This window comes from Cavia porcellus, unplaced genomic scaffold (assembly GCF_034190915.1).
Source record: "Cavia porcellus strain 051 isolate PalLab524CR breed Dunkin Hartley unplaced genomic scaffold, mCavPor4.1 scaffold_14, whole genome shotgun sequence".
Classification (NCBI taxonomy): domain Eukaryota; kingdom Metazoa; phylum Chordata; class Mammalia; order Rodentia; family Caviidae; genus Cavia; species Cavia porcellus.
The window spans coordinates 1,146,800-1,164,903 of NW_026947497.1; the positions used below are offsets into that span (position 1 = coordinate 1,146,800).

At 40.4% G+C, this 18,104-nt stretch overlaps 1 protein-coding gene and 1 pseudogene across 1 annotated transcript in view; both read right to left on the reverse strand.

Moving 5' to 3' along the window:
* The window catches only part of LOC100732559 (IST1 homolog), a 31,409-nt pseudogene extending 17,293 nt beyond the window's left edge, over positions 1–14,116 (reverse strand).
* Trmt10a (tRNA methyltransferase 10A) overlaps positions 1–18,104 on the reverse strand; it is a 133,471-nt gene that overhangs the window by 17,293 nt on the left and 98,074 nt on the right. The window lies entirely within an intron of this gene.

Genomic DNA, 18,104 nt, shown 5'->3' on the forward strand with positions numbered 1-18,104 from the left:
ATGTCAACCCCACTATCAAGAGGGTGTGAGCCACTGGTGGGATGGCACTAACTCCTACTGTGCTTCCTGGCACATGGAGAAAGCCAGTGAAAGAAAATGAAGCAAACACAGAATGAATACAGTAATACACGCAGGAAGCTTTCTCTGAGGCTATGTTCCATCTCTGGGCCCAGTCACTGGGAAGGTCTCAGTGCCCTCCTGTCCTGTTCTTCTTGTTTTCCTCACTCTTCTCTGCATTCCATGAATTAATACATTTTCAGTGCATCACTTTCAATACATCTGGTATTGGATTCAAGTCATTCCAATATTCCTTCTTAAATTAAATCCTCCTCGTTTGGAAATTACCTGCCCTTTACTCCACGTTTTTACAACACATCTTGCCTCTACACACCCTGGCTAGGAAGAACAAGCATGCAGGCACATCCAGGCACAGCACTGCACCCTTCTGCCCATGCACCTTGCTCTATGGTGACCCCCACCACGTTCCTTTATGCTCTTCTCAAGAGTTTTCAAGAATTTTTAAAGAGAAATTTTCTTTCCTCTGGGACTGTTGTGCTGGTGTGTAAAGTTAAATGCTCACAAAAATATGGTAATTTAAAGACTTATTCATACATTATATCACAATATTTGATTGTTTAAAAAACCTTCTAAACCTATAATAAATCCTCTAAGTTCAAATTCCATAGAATCCTCCTCATTTCTAAATATTATTTCCATTTCAGAGAGCAGGAATTCTTGCAGGACATAGTCTTTGCCAGATATCAAACATGATATTAGAATATTGCACAATTTTTGCATCCTGCTTTGAATCAAGAAAAACCAAATTGTCGAAAGAACTGGTGTGTTTGCTCTGCAGAGGAAGAAGCTTGGGATGAAGGCAGAGAAAGGCAAGAGATAATAATCCTCTGTCATTTGAGGAGAGTTGATATGTGGAAAATGATTGTTTTTTCGAACCTATGAGGCAAGTCAAGGGCAAACTGAGAAATTGGAGGAAGACAGCTGAGTGTCATGTAGTGACAATTTCTCCAGATGAGCTGTGCATAGGAGAGCACAGATATGGGCATCACTAATGGTTTCCCAAGCTCAGAGATGTTTTTTCACACATTACACCACCCTTTGGCTGACGAAAGAGGGAGACATGGAAGATCAGATGGGAGGGTGATCTGAATGGATATCTTCTAAAGCTCTTCCTTATCAGAAATCAGAGTGTTCCGGGCTTGAGAGGGTAGACACTGTTCCACAACTTTTTCACCAATAAAAGATAACAATACCATCTGTTCTGAAGCTAAGAATGAAAGAACACACTTGCTGCTACAAGGGGAGGGGAAACTATGCTAAGAAGAAACCATAACTTTTTTTTATCTCTGCTTTCAACAGGCCAGCCTTTTGATCTTACTCTCCTATACAATGAAGGTGGTAAATTTGAAGAAATTTAAGGCACTTCTAGGTTTCACAGTGATGCAAGAATGATAGAAAAACATCCAAATACGATATAAAAGAAATATTATAACTTGTATTCTTTAAAATTGGAGAATGAATTCTAGAAACAATGGAGGTTAAAAGTAGGAAATATTTATCAAGGGATAGAAAGCTCTTGCGAGAAAGGGACAGGAGACGACACCCAGAAAGTAGGTTTGCCTGAGGATGCTACTTCTCAAGGGAAGTTTTATGGGGTTCAACATGTGGATACAATGAGGATTATAGCTATGATCAATGAAAAGATAGATGTAATATTGATCCAATGAGGAAGTCAGCATATCAAGTGTACGTGAAAAGAACAAAGATCTTCTCCAGTAGACGATGGATCCAGGGGTCATGGTTGTTCACTGAGGTGAGAGATGCCTATCGTGACTTTATTAGACAAGGTGTTGCCACTTATGTGATCCCTCGGGGAATATGTAGGCCTGGTCCTTTTGTTGTTGTCTTGAGATCTGGCCTCTAACTGATGCGTCTTCCCCACAGTTGTGTGTTTTTACTTTTTGTCTTCACCCTATCTCTCTAGGGTCCAGCCTAATCTTGACTGCTTATAGTATTTCTTCCTAACTTAGTTGTCTACAATAACAGTTTATAATTTCAATATTTTTTTCTTTAGCAACTGTTTGCCCCCTGCTCACCATGTATTATCAATTCAGTTTTCTTTCCCACTGAATTGTATTTTGGTTTTGCTGAAACTGACTTATTTTCAGACTGAGGAATTTGGGCAATCTTCCAGCCTTGTCATGCAAAATGCAAATATCTTGCATTTGGATTCATAAGGGGGTTACAGAGGAGGCTCAGGGCTAGTGGAATGTGACTTCAAGAGTTAAGGAACACAGAGATAAAACAAAAAGGGAGTGGAAAGAGTTTTGTTGTCACTTAGTGAGTTCACAGAGAGAATATTCTTGTGTAAACTAAGCCCAAAGCTGGATCACATAAAAACAAGCTTCTTCACAGATGGAAAGGAACTGACTGATTGTTATAATATGCTATTTACATGCATCAAGTTGTAACACCCTGTCTTATAAATATACACAAGTAAAATAATAATGCAAAGGCAAAACTACAGAACAGCAAACTTATACATATTTTGTAGCAGAAGTTAAAAATCAGTTAATGACAGGCTTATTCTGCTTGTCATGTAGTTAGCCTACTAAGCTCAGTTAGCCTTGACTGTCTGCATTTAGCTGCTTCTCCTAGATAATACATTAGGTCAACCTGACTGTGTCCATTTGTAATGCTTGTTTTTTTCCTTACTTAGAAAAATGTACAGTTTTCTATGTTGCTTCAAGGAGTTCATATCTGGGACAGACTGACCCAGTTCACAATGCATTTAACTCTACCTGCTCCACTTACACTCTCTCTTCTCCTTCCCAGAATGTTCCTATCTATGATAAACAATTACTTTTAAGTAAGTCTGCTTAGAACTAGCTTGATTGACAATTTATGATTTACTTCATGTAACCAATCATGTAATAACCTGACATCAGCCTTGTACTTTCTGCTCACAAAATGTATTTAAAGTGAACTTTAAACTAACTTGTGACTGGTAATTTGAACTCAGACTCAGCCCTCCAGTCTGCCAGCATTAAAATAAAGTTGCCTCCCATACTTCTCTACGCAAAGAGGCTTCCATTCAGGTTGGTATTGGTTCATCTGCAACAATAACAGGCAGTAACAGAATGAACCTTCTCGTCAGCATGGCTTTCCTTTTGCTCCCACCACAGTGGCGGCCTTACAGTGAGGTCTGTATGTAAGTTCACAAGGTACATGGAAGAATGCCTTCCTGTTTGGTGGCTCAGCATGAAGTGAGCCCGTGTCACCATTTCTCTGGACTGTTCCATCCTGTGGGCACTAGAGGTTCTGAAGCCCAGAAGGCACTCTCCAGCCAAGCTCCTCTTCCTCACTGTCTTCTTTTCCTTCTCAGGGGAGCTACTGCTGCCTCTGCCCAAAGAGAATGGAAACCCATGACGGGCCCCCAGTGAGGAGATGAGCCTGGGAGTATGTGCAGTCCATAACTAGAAGAAGAGTGTTATCTGCGAGGAAGATATGACTCTGACTTTGCCTCTTTCCTTCTCACTGCATCTAAACACGTCCCCTGTCCTGACCTACCCTTCCCACCCACACAGTAATCATGTCCCTGCCTCTTAGAAAGACATTGCCTCCCGGCTCCAATCTCCATGATTCCAAAGAACTCCTCATTTTTAGTGAAACCTATAATGCTAGGTAGGAAAAGGAGTTAAATTCTTCTGCTGTATGCAAGGACAATAAAAATCCACTTTGCTTTCAGTCCCTTTGCTCATTTGGTGACCAGCTGAAGCCAAGATGATGGAGGTGCCCAGCTCCACACACCATCAGCAGACATCGCTTCTTCCCTGTGACCGCGGAGAATGGACACCTTGGTCCTACTGAGACCGGTGCCAAGTGAATTGAACAACCACTTTGAAATACTCCTTTACTACTCTTGAACTTTAACATAACCTTTGTTCTATAAAGTAGTAGGGACGCTGAGAAGGGTTTTCTTAAATCCACATTCACCACTCACTCCTCCCAGCCCCTCAGGAGTACTCACCTCTCTTTTAGTGGATCTCTGGCTGTAGCTTGAGCCCTCACTGCAGGCCACCAACAAGTTTATCCCAGTGAACCTTACCACATTTCTGAATTTTGAATAGCTGAAACCCAAGTTAACCAAAAACAAGATTAACCACCTACGCTTCCAAAGTAGTGATAAAAAGTTTGCATATAAAAATCAAGAAAGAACCAGCTGATACTAGATCTGAAATAGAATATTAACATGGAGCCCATAACAGTTTATCTTTATCTACTATTCACCAGTATATGTTCCAGAACCCAAAGTACATCTTATAAAGTAATTAGCTTAGAACAGACACTAAAACGTAGTGCTATAAAAATATGAAAGGTTTCAACTTTGATTTTCAAAGAGCAGGCTTTTCTCTTCTATTTTCATGGGAAAGGAACTATGTGCTAAGTGAAACACACACACACACACACACACACACACACATTCAGCTTCACACTAAATGGTGGCTGCGGTGATGCTCTGCTGAGAGACCCCAGGGCACTTCAGTTATTAATGGGTTACCATGGAAGAGAAAACTGGTTCTGAGTCAATAATTTATCTCTTTAAGATACTAACTTTGTTCACATATAAACACACAATGCAGTTATATAATGAAAAGGGAGGTGGTGATCACACAAGTCAATCACAAAATTCATATTTAATTCACCTGTGGAATACCAGTTTATCAATTTTATGAATCAGTTCATTATTCTTAATCTTAGGGTTTTGCTGCTTCAAAAAAGTCTTATCAGTGCAAAGCATAAATATAAATATTGAGCAAGCATATTTTTTCTTGATAAAACCACACAGGGTAGCAAAAAGGTCAAATTGTTTCTGCTTTTATTTTTTTTGGCCAGGGCCATATAAACTCAGCCAAGTAACTTTGGTTATATTACACTGATAAGAAGCTGAGACTATACATAGTCTTTATTAATAACAATGAAAAAATAGTTACTACTTTAAATTTTTGTTTGGTAGGCAAATGATCTAAATCTGAGGTTCAGAAGGAGGCTGTATCATTAAAAAGGAATGGGGTTAGGAATGGTTGTTAGTGATATAAAGGAAATCCCTGCAATCAAGTTTTATAGATTTGCCTCTGCTTCAGAGTACTACTCTAACAAAACCCTGGGTTTTTCACCACCCCTTACTGGAGTAATTAGCCTTGACTACACCTCTGCCTGGAAATGAAGCTTTACTAAAACCTTCTTTGCTTAAACTCTAACTTGATTGTGCTGAGCTCCTGCCCTTGGGCTGTTAGCCGTACAAATCAATCAACAGTGACCATTCAGCCTGAGTACTGCTATAAAGAAAATTCAAATTTCTGGTTTACTCAGTTAAAAGTACACTGAAATACGGACAGAAAGAAAATAAAATGAAGTTTATAGCAACCCCAAAGCAAATGCTTAGGATCACTAAACTAAAGCATTCTTTCAGTGTGGACCTATTTAGATGCTATAGGTATGAGATTGTGTGGAGCACTTGAAAACATGTAAAATGGGAGAATGAGATCATCCCATAGTATTAGACATAAATAATGTAACTAGTATAAATAGTATAAAACAGAAGGTCTCAGTGGAGATTTAAGCAATTTCCCCAATAACTCAGTCAGTGTATGAAGTTCTAAGCTGGAAAAATAATTTTGTATTGACCAGACCCTTTCTTTCCAATTTTGCTAATTTCTGAAGCATTTCTCGGTGCCCAAAGGACAAAGCGAGAAGATATGTGTCATGAGAAACCCTGATCTGGTCCAGGAATTCAGGGTTTGGTGCCTCCGCCAACAAAAATTTATACTTTAGCTTCATGTTCCTGAATTCTACTGGAAAAGAGAAACCAACAAGAGAGCTACAAAACCATCCCAAGCCACAGTGAAAGGGAGAGGCTATTTCTCATGTCATGATTATGTACTTGCATGTTGCTCCCATGCCTAGACAGGCACTGTTGCCTTTGGCTGTTTACAAGTCCTGCAGAAGAGACCAGTCCTGCAGGCTCAAGCATATTTCATTTATGGATTTATTTATTCAGAAACACGACTGAATGTCTACTCTTATTAACATATCTGCCAGCAGCTGACGACAGATGAATAGGCCCAGGAAGGAACAAAGACATGAACAGAAACTTAAAGCATGATATGGCACACAATGACAAAATATTGGCCAGGTTACTGAGAGGACAGGGAGGCCATAAAGTACTAAAAGGAGAGGTATAGGAGCAAAGAGCATCCTGCGTCCTGGAGACCAGGCATTTGCTGAGACACAGGGGGTGGAGCGATGCTCCAGAGGACCAGGAAGAGGCCAGGAGGAAAGGGGCCTGGGTAGGGCTGGTGTGAATACACCCTGCAGGGCTGCTAGCCCATGTGGGGCAGCTAAGCAGCAGTGGGAGGCCACCCAGCCACCCAGGGTCTCCGAGACCTGCCAATCCTGGAGGGGCTGTCAACAAGGCCTGGCATGACCACATCTGCATTGTGGATGCTTCACTCGGGATGGTGATGGGGGTTGGGATAATAGCTAAAGAAGTAAAAGGCAAAGTACACTCAATTTCCCAAAGTTCTCTTTGTAATTAATAGGAAAAGGACAGCAGCATTCACAAAGAATAGTGAAAAGTCAGACTGTTGATAAATGAATAAACTTCTGTATGAACAGTAGCTCTAAGAACATCCTGATTCCCACAGCTTTACTAAGTCTGTCTCTGAGGGGCGATGAGGCAGTTTAGTCCACTGTTAGTAGACAATGAATCTTTTGTCATGCCTTTAAAAAGTCCCCTGAGACACTCTATGGATGATTGTTCTTTGAAAATTTGCATCTTATTGCCTACTAGGTTGGTGAAGAAGAGAAGAGTTCTAGGCAAAAATCCTCATATTTTGAAGACACTTTCAAATTGTGACTATTGTCACATGCGTGCCATTTATTTAAGCTGCTATGAATGGATCATATCATTGCAGTCCTTACTGGAAACATCTAGTCTTGTGGAAGGTTTTAAAAGTATCCAACATATATTACGTGTAGTAGTAAAATGTCACTTTGTAAATATCTTCTTGCTGAAGTTCAAATGAAACCTTATGTTTTGTGAAGCTGCCTCTGGAAGCAATAGTGTACCATGACTACTAGTTCAGTGGGAGGCCAGAGGGAGCGACAGCAAAGAGGAGATGCCGGTACGCTTGCACTCAGACATTTTCAGACATCATTTTCCTATGTTTTCGTGGCTTTTGACTGGCTGTGTGTATAGTGAGCAAATAAATTCAACTTCCCATGTCCAGCCCCTACAAGTTAGATTGCCAGTGCACGAAAAAGCATTGCGCAGAGGTAGCACCTTTAACACACTTGTGTTGAGATTCATAAGACAGCTTGTCCTCTGTATGTGAATTTTGGATATGAGTTTGTTCCACCATCTCCAAGCATTGTATAGGCCTGTCCTTATCCACAGGGCTGGAATTAGGGAGGAAGAAATAAGGAGGGAATGGTTCAAGACAAACATGATCATATGTAGAAGACACCTGAGATTATAACCATTGTTACATTTGTAATTTTATCAGTGTTGTGTGTACAGTGAACAGGAAAAATCCCAGTTATAGAGGCTTGAGAGTGCTTTATATGTTTAAAATTAGAAGTGGTCAAATGAACATTTTTATAAATTGCTTTTAAAATTGACAGAAATATCATGTTAGGAAATGAAATTATAAACCACCTCTGTGAACAGTGTGTGGTCTTGTTCACTGAGCGAGCTGGCAGAGAGGAAATTGTGAAGGGTGTTTGTGAGCATGTGCTAAAACTCTTGGCTTATCCATTTCTATTTTGTTACATGCATTTCATTTAACTTTGCTGTACTGTCTACATTGTATACATATGGGACAAATGAATCCTAATTTTATAATATTCAATTCCTAGACATTAAAGAGGTTAACAATGCATGACAGGAGTAGGAGTAGAGTTGGTTTGTTCATTTTGTTTTAAAATTCTTAGAAAGGCTATCATCTGCAAAAAAAGACTTTGGAAGTAAAATTGTTCCATCAAGTATGTGTGACACATGTGCCTATATCACATGTGACAGAAGAGGGAAGGGATTGGAAGGGAAAGGGGCCAGAATAGACTTCACCAACTTAGAATACACTTTCAGGCACAACCCCACGATTACCTGTGTGTAGTATATTCAACATCACTATGTCTTCAGTCTTTCTAGAGGAGGAGAAGCAAAAGGAAAGGGAGTTTCTCTAGTATCTCCAAATTCGGAGCATGGGTTTGCACTTCAAACAGGTCTATATGCACATTGTGGGCAACGTATATAGACAGCTCCTCAGCCTGAAAACCATGGGCTAACTGGACTCTGACAGAGCGCCTCAGTACTGCGGTATGGCCCGCTTCGTGCGTTACCCTCACAACTACCTGAAGGAAGGTGAAGAAAGAGACGAGACTGAGTGTTCTCCCAATAGAATAAACCTCAGAACGTAGAGAAATTAGCTTTAAAAGTGTAGCTGTTATAATAATATTCTTAAGTTTAAGCGGACAGTAGTCCAAATCAAGATTAGAGCTCTGCCATCCTGGTCATCTTATAAGCAGGGCCTCTTGATAGTTCCAGGGCTGAGATCCTCGAATCCAGGTTTTTCTTGTTTTTTCTAAGATCTAAGATAAGACTAAGTCCTGGATCAAGCTGCCTGGATCAAGCTGCCTGTCTTTAGCATTTCTTTTGAGTTTATCCAAGTGCCTTCCAGGATTTTGGTGGCTCCTGAAGAAGCCTTTCTGTGGTTCTTATTTACTGGAACTAACACTGGATGAGTTCTCGGTTTTTAAGCACTATCCTGTGTTTTTAAACCCTTTATTCCAAGCAAACATACTCAATCTTCTTTCTGAAAGTGAAGAGAAACTAAATTTATGACTGCTTCAAGAGCTCCATTCTATTCAGATCTTTGGAGAACAAGTTTGTGGAGTTTGCAGAATTGTGGGGCCAGGAAATAGGTGCTGAAGTTTCAGTTAAAGTGGAACTGGGATCAAACCCAGGCCAGAGTGGGGCCACCACATCATGCTTTCAACAAATGTTGTAATCCAGAATATAATATTTGTACTTCTTGTTTTCTGTTTTTGATAGGAATGTTTGTTTTGTAAAAGGCCTTACTGGGTACTGCATTTGACGCATGCCAGGCTGTTATACAATTATATGGTTCTTTGCCAAAACTTACACCAAAATGTATGAAATGCCAGAAAAGTTAAAACACTATATCTGTTTTTACAAATGTGTAATTACAAATTCAAAATGCACTATCTTTATAAAAATGTTAACTTAAAACTTAAGTGAGATTCTTACTCACTTACAATAGAGAAAAGTAAGCCCAAAATTTAAAATAAAATATTTGCCTGAAAGAGTACTTGCCAAGAACACGCTTGTTACTTAACTCTTTGGTTAGTAGGAGTCACTTAATGAGCTGGATACATACACAGCCAGATTTGCAAGCCTTTTAGTTCACTGTTTAATCAGCAAGAATGTTTGCATGGTATTCATAAAGTATCTTGTTCCACTGGCTACTATTTTAAGAATGAACTTAAAACAGTCTCCCCCTCAACTTTTAGTAGTGGGGATAGAACCCAGGGCCCTCATATTAAGCTCCATCCCCAGCCATTTTATTTATTTAGAGATAGGATTTTGAGTTGCCCACATAGAGCTCACATTTGTGATTCTCCCACCTCAGCCTCCTTCAGTGCTGGGAGGCACGGTCCTTGTCTTCTAAAACCACACACCCCACAGATTGAAGGCTCAGAGAGGGCATTAGTTACTTCTCTGTAGTTCATGGGGCAACAGAGTGTCAGAGAAGTAGTAGGAAAAACTACTGGAGCCTGGGGCTCGCTGCCTGCATAGCAGAGATTGTCACTTTCCTTAGTAAAGGGAATGCAGGACTGTGAGGAACTCGCGATGGACAAACATCCATGCATGGAAAAGACAAAATCTACTAACCAGCTCCGGAGGCACCCCAGGGGTAGAGGCTTCAATCCCTAGCAAATACTTTATTAAATAAGCAGATATTGGGGCTGGGGATTTAGCTCAGTGGCATAAGTGCCTGCCTTGCAAGCAGGCAGCCGTGAGTTCAATCCCCAGTACTGATTTTAAAAAAGCGGATATTTATTTTAATACTCTTGTAGCTATTTCTTGCTCATTAATCTTTTAACATTCAAGATCTCTCTCAGACAATGCCCTGTTGCTTCACTGGCCAAGAATAAGACACATGCAGAAATGTTAAGTCCAGTAACCTGTTAAAAATCAACATTTCCTGCAAATTAGAAATGCTTTGCATATACAGGTTTCCCTGATAAGATGTAGATCTGTTCACTATTTGACCATAATAAGTTTAGAAATGAGGAATGATTTCACAAAATTTCATAGTATCAAATACACAAAATGGTCATACATGCAATATATCTGTAAAAATGCAATTTGTAGGAAGTTCTGGCACAAAGGGGGTTTAATTTTAATACCTGTGAGCTAAAAATATAAGTATTTAGTTCTTTTGGCATTTTTATTTTTATTTACCTTTTTGAAAAGGCAAAGTGGGTTAATCATAAATGTTTTGAGAAGTTCATACTAATAAAAAACATTACACAGTGTATACACATACCACAGCGTTACAGGACACCCCACAAATGTATATAATGTCTTTTCTGCTTTCAGTGTAATTGTGCAAAGTGAAGGGGAAAACCTTAAGGGAGAAAAGTCTTGCAACACAGAAAATGATCTTCAGCAGCCACTGACCCATAGCTGGTTCTCAACCACTAAATAGTAAAAATAAAAATATTCTGTATGAGAGTAAATCATTAAAGAGGTACATCCTCACTATGCACTACATGTTTACAATCTCATATTTTATGTTTAGTACATTTTTACTCTAAAAATTAGAAAGTCTCAATTTTTTCTCTTTTTTTCTCCTTTTTTATTTGAATATTCAGGAAGAAGCTGCACTGATTAGTACTGTTTATCTTTGCATGGCATAGTTTAGGAAATTATTTATAGATACATATAAAACTTTGTCTTAATTCTGTAAGTTACCAAGAAATCAAAATGCCCTTGGCTCCAAGTTCTTGTGTGAGGACCTTGGCACTGTTTAGAAGGGAATAACACTGTAAACATAACAACAGTGATAAACCAGCTCTGCTACCACGCAGGAAACAGCAGGACACTGATCATCCATGTCCTGGGAAGGCGATGGGATCTGAATGAGTCAAAAGTGAGCTCACTACAATTTACTAAAAGTAAAGATACAATCATAAGAAGTGGCTGGTGAGGTGTCCTATCACACACAAGGAACCAGCAAAACTCACAGATGCTGCCTGGGCTTAAATTGAGAGAGGAAGCTAAGGCTCTGTGTATGTGTGTTACTAGGGAACCAAAGGTAAAGGCTGCCTCTGGCTTGTGCACCAGTGTGAGGTGCTTGCTTAAAATACTGTCCACTAAAATATAAACTCACACTTTATCATTTGACCAACCATAGAGAAAGCAAAACACAAGATCTTTATTAGTAGCTACTAAGCTATGAGATACAAACTAATCAAAAACATTAAAGAAAAATTGCCTGAAATAGGTATATACAGATACATTACACAGAAGCCTACCTTGGGGCAAAGAGGGCATGAGAGGAGATATGAGACAACAGCAAGGGTCTCATCCACCCAGGAAAGCAGTGGATTACAGCCACAAGGGCACTCAAAGTTTGAGATCAGTGTTTAAATATTCTTTTAATCATAAAGCTTTCAAAGGAAAACAGGTATCCTTCTTCTGTAGCTTCTCCAGCTCACTACCTGAGAGACTTAAGTACTTCTATTAAGGCAGCTAGAAGCCCACCATAGGCTCAGATGGTACCTTCTATCCAGTATGTTACCTGTACCCTTCCTTTGCTAGTATCATGCTGTGAGGAAAAGTAAATTTCTGTAGTGCTATCTTCTAGTAAAAGAGAAACCCAGCACTCAAGATGAAGCAAAAGGCCACAGAGGGCTCCCTGATAATCCAGTAGAACGAAGACAGGCTTTCAACTTTTTCCAAATAAACTTTGCAACTGGATCCAGGTGGAACAGCACCCTGCAGAGAGCAGTGTACATACCATGAAGAGGGCCCAGCTTCTAGGAACTGTTGTATGACTTCTGAACCATTTTCTCTCTCTCTTACTCAGTGTGATAAAACACCCCTTGTGTCTCACCACAGTTGCCCTATACAGAGGGATTTGTTTCTAAGTCTGGAACTTCCACACAAGGCTAAGACACTTCATGAGGTGCTCGTCTCTCTTCAGCCACCTCTGGCAGCTCTCACCATAGCGCTTCATCTTCCCATTCTCAGAGGAGGTCACAGGGGAACCTGGGATCCCTCCAACAGGAAACAGGCACAGCTGCCAGGAGCCAGCTACTCTGGCCTCCGAGTGTCCAGACATTAGTCTCTTAAGATCAGTGGAGAACTGGGAAGCAAAATAATTTAGTAGAGTAGGAAAGAGCCCCAGAAAGAGTGTGCTTGGTGATGATTAATAGCTGAAATGGAATTCCATGGAGATTCTTTGTGTTCAAGGAGAAACTGCTGTTTCAGCTCCCCAGAGTTGGAGGTTACCTAGTTTAAGAGACCTATGTTTTCTTTTTCAGCTCTTCACATCTCTGGGAAAGATCACCAAAGTCATTGTCTTCGGATGCTGAGGTGCTGCCACCAGCAGATGCAGTCAGTAGTATGTCTGGCACAAATGGCAACTCTGGCAGTACAGAGTTGAAGCTCTCTGCAGGTCCAGCAGGGGCTTTTGCAGATGCTTCAGGCTTGGGTCCAGAACCAATATCTGTGCAGAAGAGATCTTCTCCTCAGTATTAATGTCCTAAACAGATTTATATGATGGGGGAGTGGCTGGTATCTGAGGGGGATGATGTCCGGAGCCGCTTCCGTCCCGCGGAATGGAGCACACGAACACTTTGTCTCTGCAAGCACCTTTATTGACTGGGCAACAACCTCAATACATGTCCGTCCTCGACGGCTTCTTCCGTGTTGTGCGTCGGGCACTTCCTATACTTGGGCTTATATAGCTAATGTTATCCAATCATGGGATTACACGTGGGGACAGGCGATTGGGCGGCAACAAGGAAGCAATCAATCATTACCATATATGGCGGGGACAGTAAGCCGAGCAAGAACCAGGAAGCAGGATGTGTGTGCCATCTTGGGCACACGATGGGCGGGGGAGCAGCGGAGGCGGCAGGCGGGTGCCATCTTATGAATATGCTCTCATGAATAACATGGCAGGCTCCCAACAGGATGAACATTTGGAAAGGCCTGATAATTCTGCACTGGCAGAAATCTGATAGTTCCTTTGGCAATGGACATGAAAAAGGAATATTAAAAGATGGCATGGGCATAGGCATGGGCACTGGCACTATTTTATCAGGTCCCTCAACAGGTGCTGTGAACCCGCTACCTCCTTTTCCAGGATCACCCTTCTTCCCATCATCTGTAAATCCAACATCACTAAGATCTGCTTCTAACCCAGGAGCTTCTGCCATGACCACAGAGTCAGGCTCAGAGGGAATATCGTAATTCTTGGCAATTTCAGTCAGGTATCTTTCCACTAGGATTTGGGGTGGGGCTTCCACACTCAGCTTATGCATAACAGTTCCAGTCTGGTTGGTCCTACAGAACTTGCCATATTCTTTGCTATACTTGGCACAGAGCTGATCAGAAACTATTTTTAACTCGGCCACTTCTGACTGGAGTCAAGGAGCAGCCCATCACTGTAGACACAGGTTCAGCCAGACCGGAATCTAGCTCTTTCACAGATTGAATGAGGCCAAAGTGAGCCAGCAGTACAGCTCCAGGATCTCCATGGCCTCCGCAAGGCAGTATTCCTGGATAGTGTGTTCTGTTCAGACCCATGCTCGTTCATCTTTCACAGTGGCCAGATAATCAACAATCTCCTTCCTGGCTTTCTGAGCCAGTTCTGTTTTTATTTTTTTCCTGAAGTAGTTTGAGATGGTTTATGACTAATCTCAAATTGACTTGCAAGCATTCAGCTTTAAATCCAGAGCCCAGCATGCTGTGTTGTTCTTCCTGACTGAATTCAAGTATGAAAACCTCCAAGACTGACTTCTGAAACAGGCTTACCTAAGTACCCTTCTTGATATTTTTAATGCCCCTCTTTTTGCACATGACTTTAGATGTCCTTATTTGCATATTTTCAAAATTTGAGACCAAAGATATGAGATTTAATTCAGTTTACAAATGTTTGTTAAAAATTTTTCCTTTTTTTTCTTCATTAATTGAGTCCTTAGAGCTAATAGACAATAACATTAGACAGGGGAAAGGTCTCCAAAAGACTGTGGGTTTGTGTGTGCGTGTGTGTGTGTGTGTAGGTGTGTAAACTGTGACTTGGAGTCACTGCAGAGTGCTTTGAGAATTTCCATAACTAAAGCTAGCTAGTGATGAAGATATGTCACAAAGGAATTCCTTATATATTTCAGGTGCATTCAACTATTTTTCCCACAAACCTAAATTAATCCTGTGTCAATTAAAAATTATTTGACACATAATAATTATACAGACTTATGGGGTAGAATGTGATAACTCAATACAGGTATGCAATAACTAATGATCAAGTTGGGATAATTAACATTTATTTGTGTTGAGGACCTTCAAAATCTCCCTTCTAATTATTCTGAGATAAATATTAAATTGTGAACTGTAGGTACCCTCCTGTGCCGTGAAAACACCAGACTGTCCACCCATCTAACTGCATTTGACAGCCATCAGCCATCTTCTATCTGCTCCCCCCACCCCTTTCCACACCACAGAACTGCTTTTGTCTGCTGTCTCTATGAGATTGACCTTTGTTGGCTTACATATGTGGGAAAGAACATGTGGTATTTGTCTTTGTACGCCTGGTTTATCTCACTTAACGTAACATCCTCTAAGCTCATTCATGTTGCTACAGGTGATACGATTTCACTCTGTTTTACTGTGGAATAATAAATGCTCCATTGTGCACCTAAATGACATTTTGTTCATCTATTCATCTGTTAATGTATACCTTTGTTGATTCTGTATCTTGGCTACTGTGAATAAATGCTGCAATAAACATGAGAGTGCAAAGGTCTGTTTGCTGTGTTGACTGGTTACCACTGGCTATGTACCTTGGGGTGGGATTGCTGGATCTTACAGTAGTTCTATTTTTATTATTATTATGAATTTCTGTATCATTTTCCACACTAGCTGTACTAATTTGCATTCTTACCAATAGTGTATGAGTTGCCTGTTCTCCATATCTCTATCAGTAATTTTTATTTTTTGTCTTTTTCCTGATACATCCTAACAGATGTGAGGTGATATCTCACTGTGGTTTTGATTTATAAGTCTTTTATGATGTTGAACAGTTTTTCATATGTCTTTGGCCAGTTGTGTATCTTCTTTTGAGAGATGTCCACTTAGATCATTTGCCTAATTTTTAATTTGATTATTGTTTTTATGTGGTTGAGTTGTTTGAGTGACTTACATATTCTGGGTAGTAACTCCTTTGTAAATAATTTTCTCCTATTCTGTAGATTATCTCTTTACTCTGTTGAGCTGCTATGCAGAAGACTCCCACTTGTTTAGTTTTGCTTTCTGCTGACTGTGTTTTGGGGGTTTCGTCCAAAATAATATTTTCCCATACTGACATATAAAGTGTGTCCCCTTTTTTTTCTTCTAGTAGTATCATAGTTTCAGGTCTTTTATTTAGGTATTTGATCCATTTTGAATTGTAACTGATGCAAGGCCAGGATCTAACTTCATTATTTTGCACATGCATATTCAGTTTCCTCAGCACATTTTTGAAAGAAACTTTCTCCCAGGTATATTCTGGACAACTTTGCTGAAAACCAGTTATATATACACACATAGACTAATTTCTGCATTCTCTATTATGTTTCATTGGTATACACGTTGGTACCATTTTCTCTTGGTTACTATGATTTAGCAATATGCTTCTAAGTCAGGGATTGTGCTGCCCTCAGTTTTGTTCTGTTTCCTCTGGGTTACTTGGGCTATCTAATGTCTTTTTCTTCAGGCAGAGGGTCCATATGAATTTCAGGATTTCTTTCTAGTTTCATGAAAAAAGTCACAAATATTTTGGGGGGAATTGCACTGAATCTGTAAATTGCTTTGGGAAGTACGAACAGTTTAACAATACTAATTATTCCCACCCATGAACATGTAGTGTCTTTTCATTTTTCTAGGTATCTTCTTCAATTTATTTTGTCAGTATTTGATTACTTTCAGTGTAGTTGCCTTTAATTTCCTTGGTTAAATTTACTCTGAGGTAATTTATTTTTGTAGGTATTTTCAAAGGTACTCTTTTTAAAATTTGTTTTTCACTCCCTCCATGGAGCTAGGGGCAGGAGAAAACTTTGGCATCACTCTTTCTCCTCCCTCCATGGACCTAGGGGGCTGTGGACGATGGTCTCACTCCTCCTCCTCCCTCCACAGACCTCAGGGTCAATGGACATCAGTTTCATCCCTCATCCTCCCTCCAGGGACCTAGGGGTCACTGGACATTGGCCTCACTCTTCCTGCTCTCTCTACAGACCTGGTTGTTAGAAACATTGACCTTGCCCTTCTACCTCCCTCCACAGACCTAGGGGATCATCGATCACCCTCTCCCACCACCTAAAAACCACCATGGCCACAGACAACAGTGACACTTCCACCGCCTGAAGAACCTTGGTGGGTTGATGGGAGCCTCAGCAATCCCTCACCCACACAGAAGACCTCAGCAGACTTGCAACAGTGTGGTGAGTCCCCCCCCCAATAGAGGACCTCAGTGGGTAAACAGGAGCAGCAATGAACTCCTCCCCAGCTGTAGGACCTTGGCAAGTCTGGCAAGAGTGTGGGTGAGTCTTTCTTCCATATAGAGAACACCAGGTGGGTTGAGAAGAGTGCCAACAAGGCCCCACCCAACCTGGAGGTAATCAAAAGGGCCTATGAGACACCCAGTGATGCAGTAGGGTCCCAGCTGAGGTGCACACTATAGCCAAGTAGATCTGGTGGCCTGGAACAGCCTGAAGCCATAGTACCAATATAAACTAAAGGTTAACTTATATCAATACTGCTAGGCTAGTCAGGACTCACTCAACAGGCCCTGCAGGAGAAATTCAGGAGACTGGCCCCTCCCCTTCATTGTGGGACCCAGCAATTGAACAAATATCAGCAACACAGTAGGACCCTAAGACACACATGACACACAGTTGAGACTTGTGGGATGGAAAAGACCAAAATATTAACCCAAGAGGTGAAAATGACAAAACAAAAAAGCAAAATGCAATCTCAAATATCCAGTCCATCGGGAACACATACAGGAGATATCAAAATAGAGGACATTAGAAGTCATATACCTGAAATTTCTGAAAAGATAGCAAGTGAAGTAAAGAACCAAATCAATGAGGCCACAGAGGAAATCCAATTAGAAATAATCTCTCATGTAAGGAAAGAAATGACAATCTTAATAAAGGAGTTGCTCAGCATAGCTAGAGAAGACATAGATGAAAAAGTACAGGAGCACAGGAAGATGATGGAAACCTTGAGTGAACAATATAGAAAAGAAGTAGAATGCATGAAACAAATTCAAAGAGATATCCATGAGAGAAAAAAACTCTATTGAAAGCTGATAAAACCATTTGAATGAAGCTGAGGACAGAATTTTGGACATTGAGGATAGGATCACAGTTAGCAATCATGATAGGAAAGTACTTTTAAAAATAACAAGACAGCATGAATGGACAATTCAACAGCTTTAAGATGATGCACAGAGAAACAATATAAGACTTACAGGCATCAATGAAGATGCAGGAGTCAATGCAAATGACACCAGTAAACTATTCACAGAAGTAATAGCAGAAAACTTCCCAAACACAAGAAGAGAATCATATATACAGATAAATGAGGTATACAGAATGCCAAACAGTCATAGTCAAATCTACACTCAAATACATAATAATTAAGACCCCAGTTCAGCATAAAAACAGAATCCTTAAAGCTATTAGAGAAAAAGACACAACTCAACTATCAAGGAAAGCCTGTTAGAATC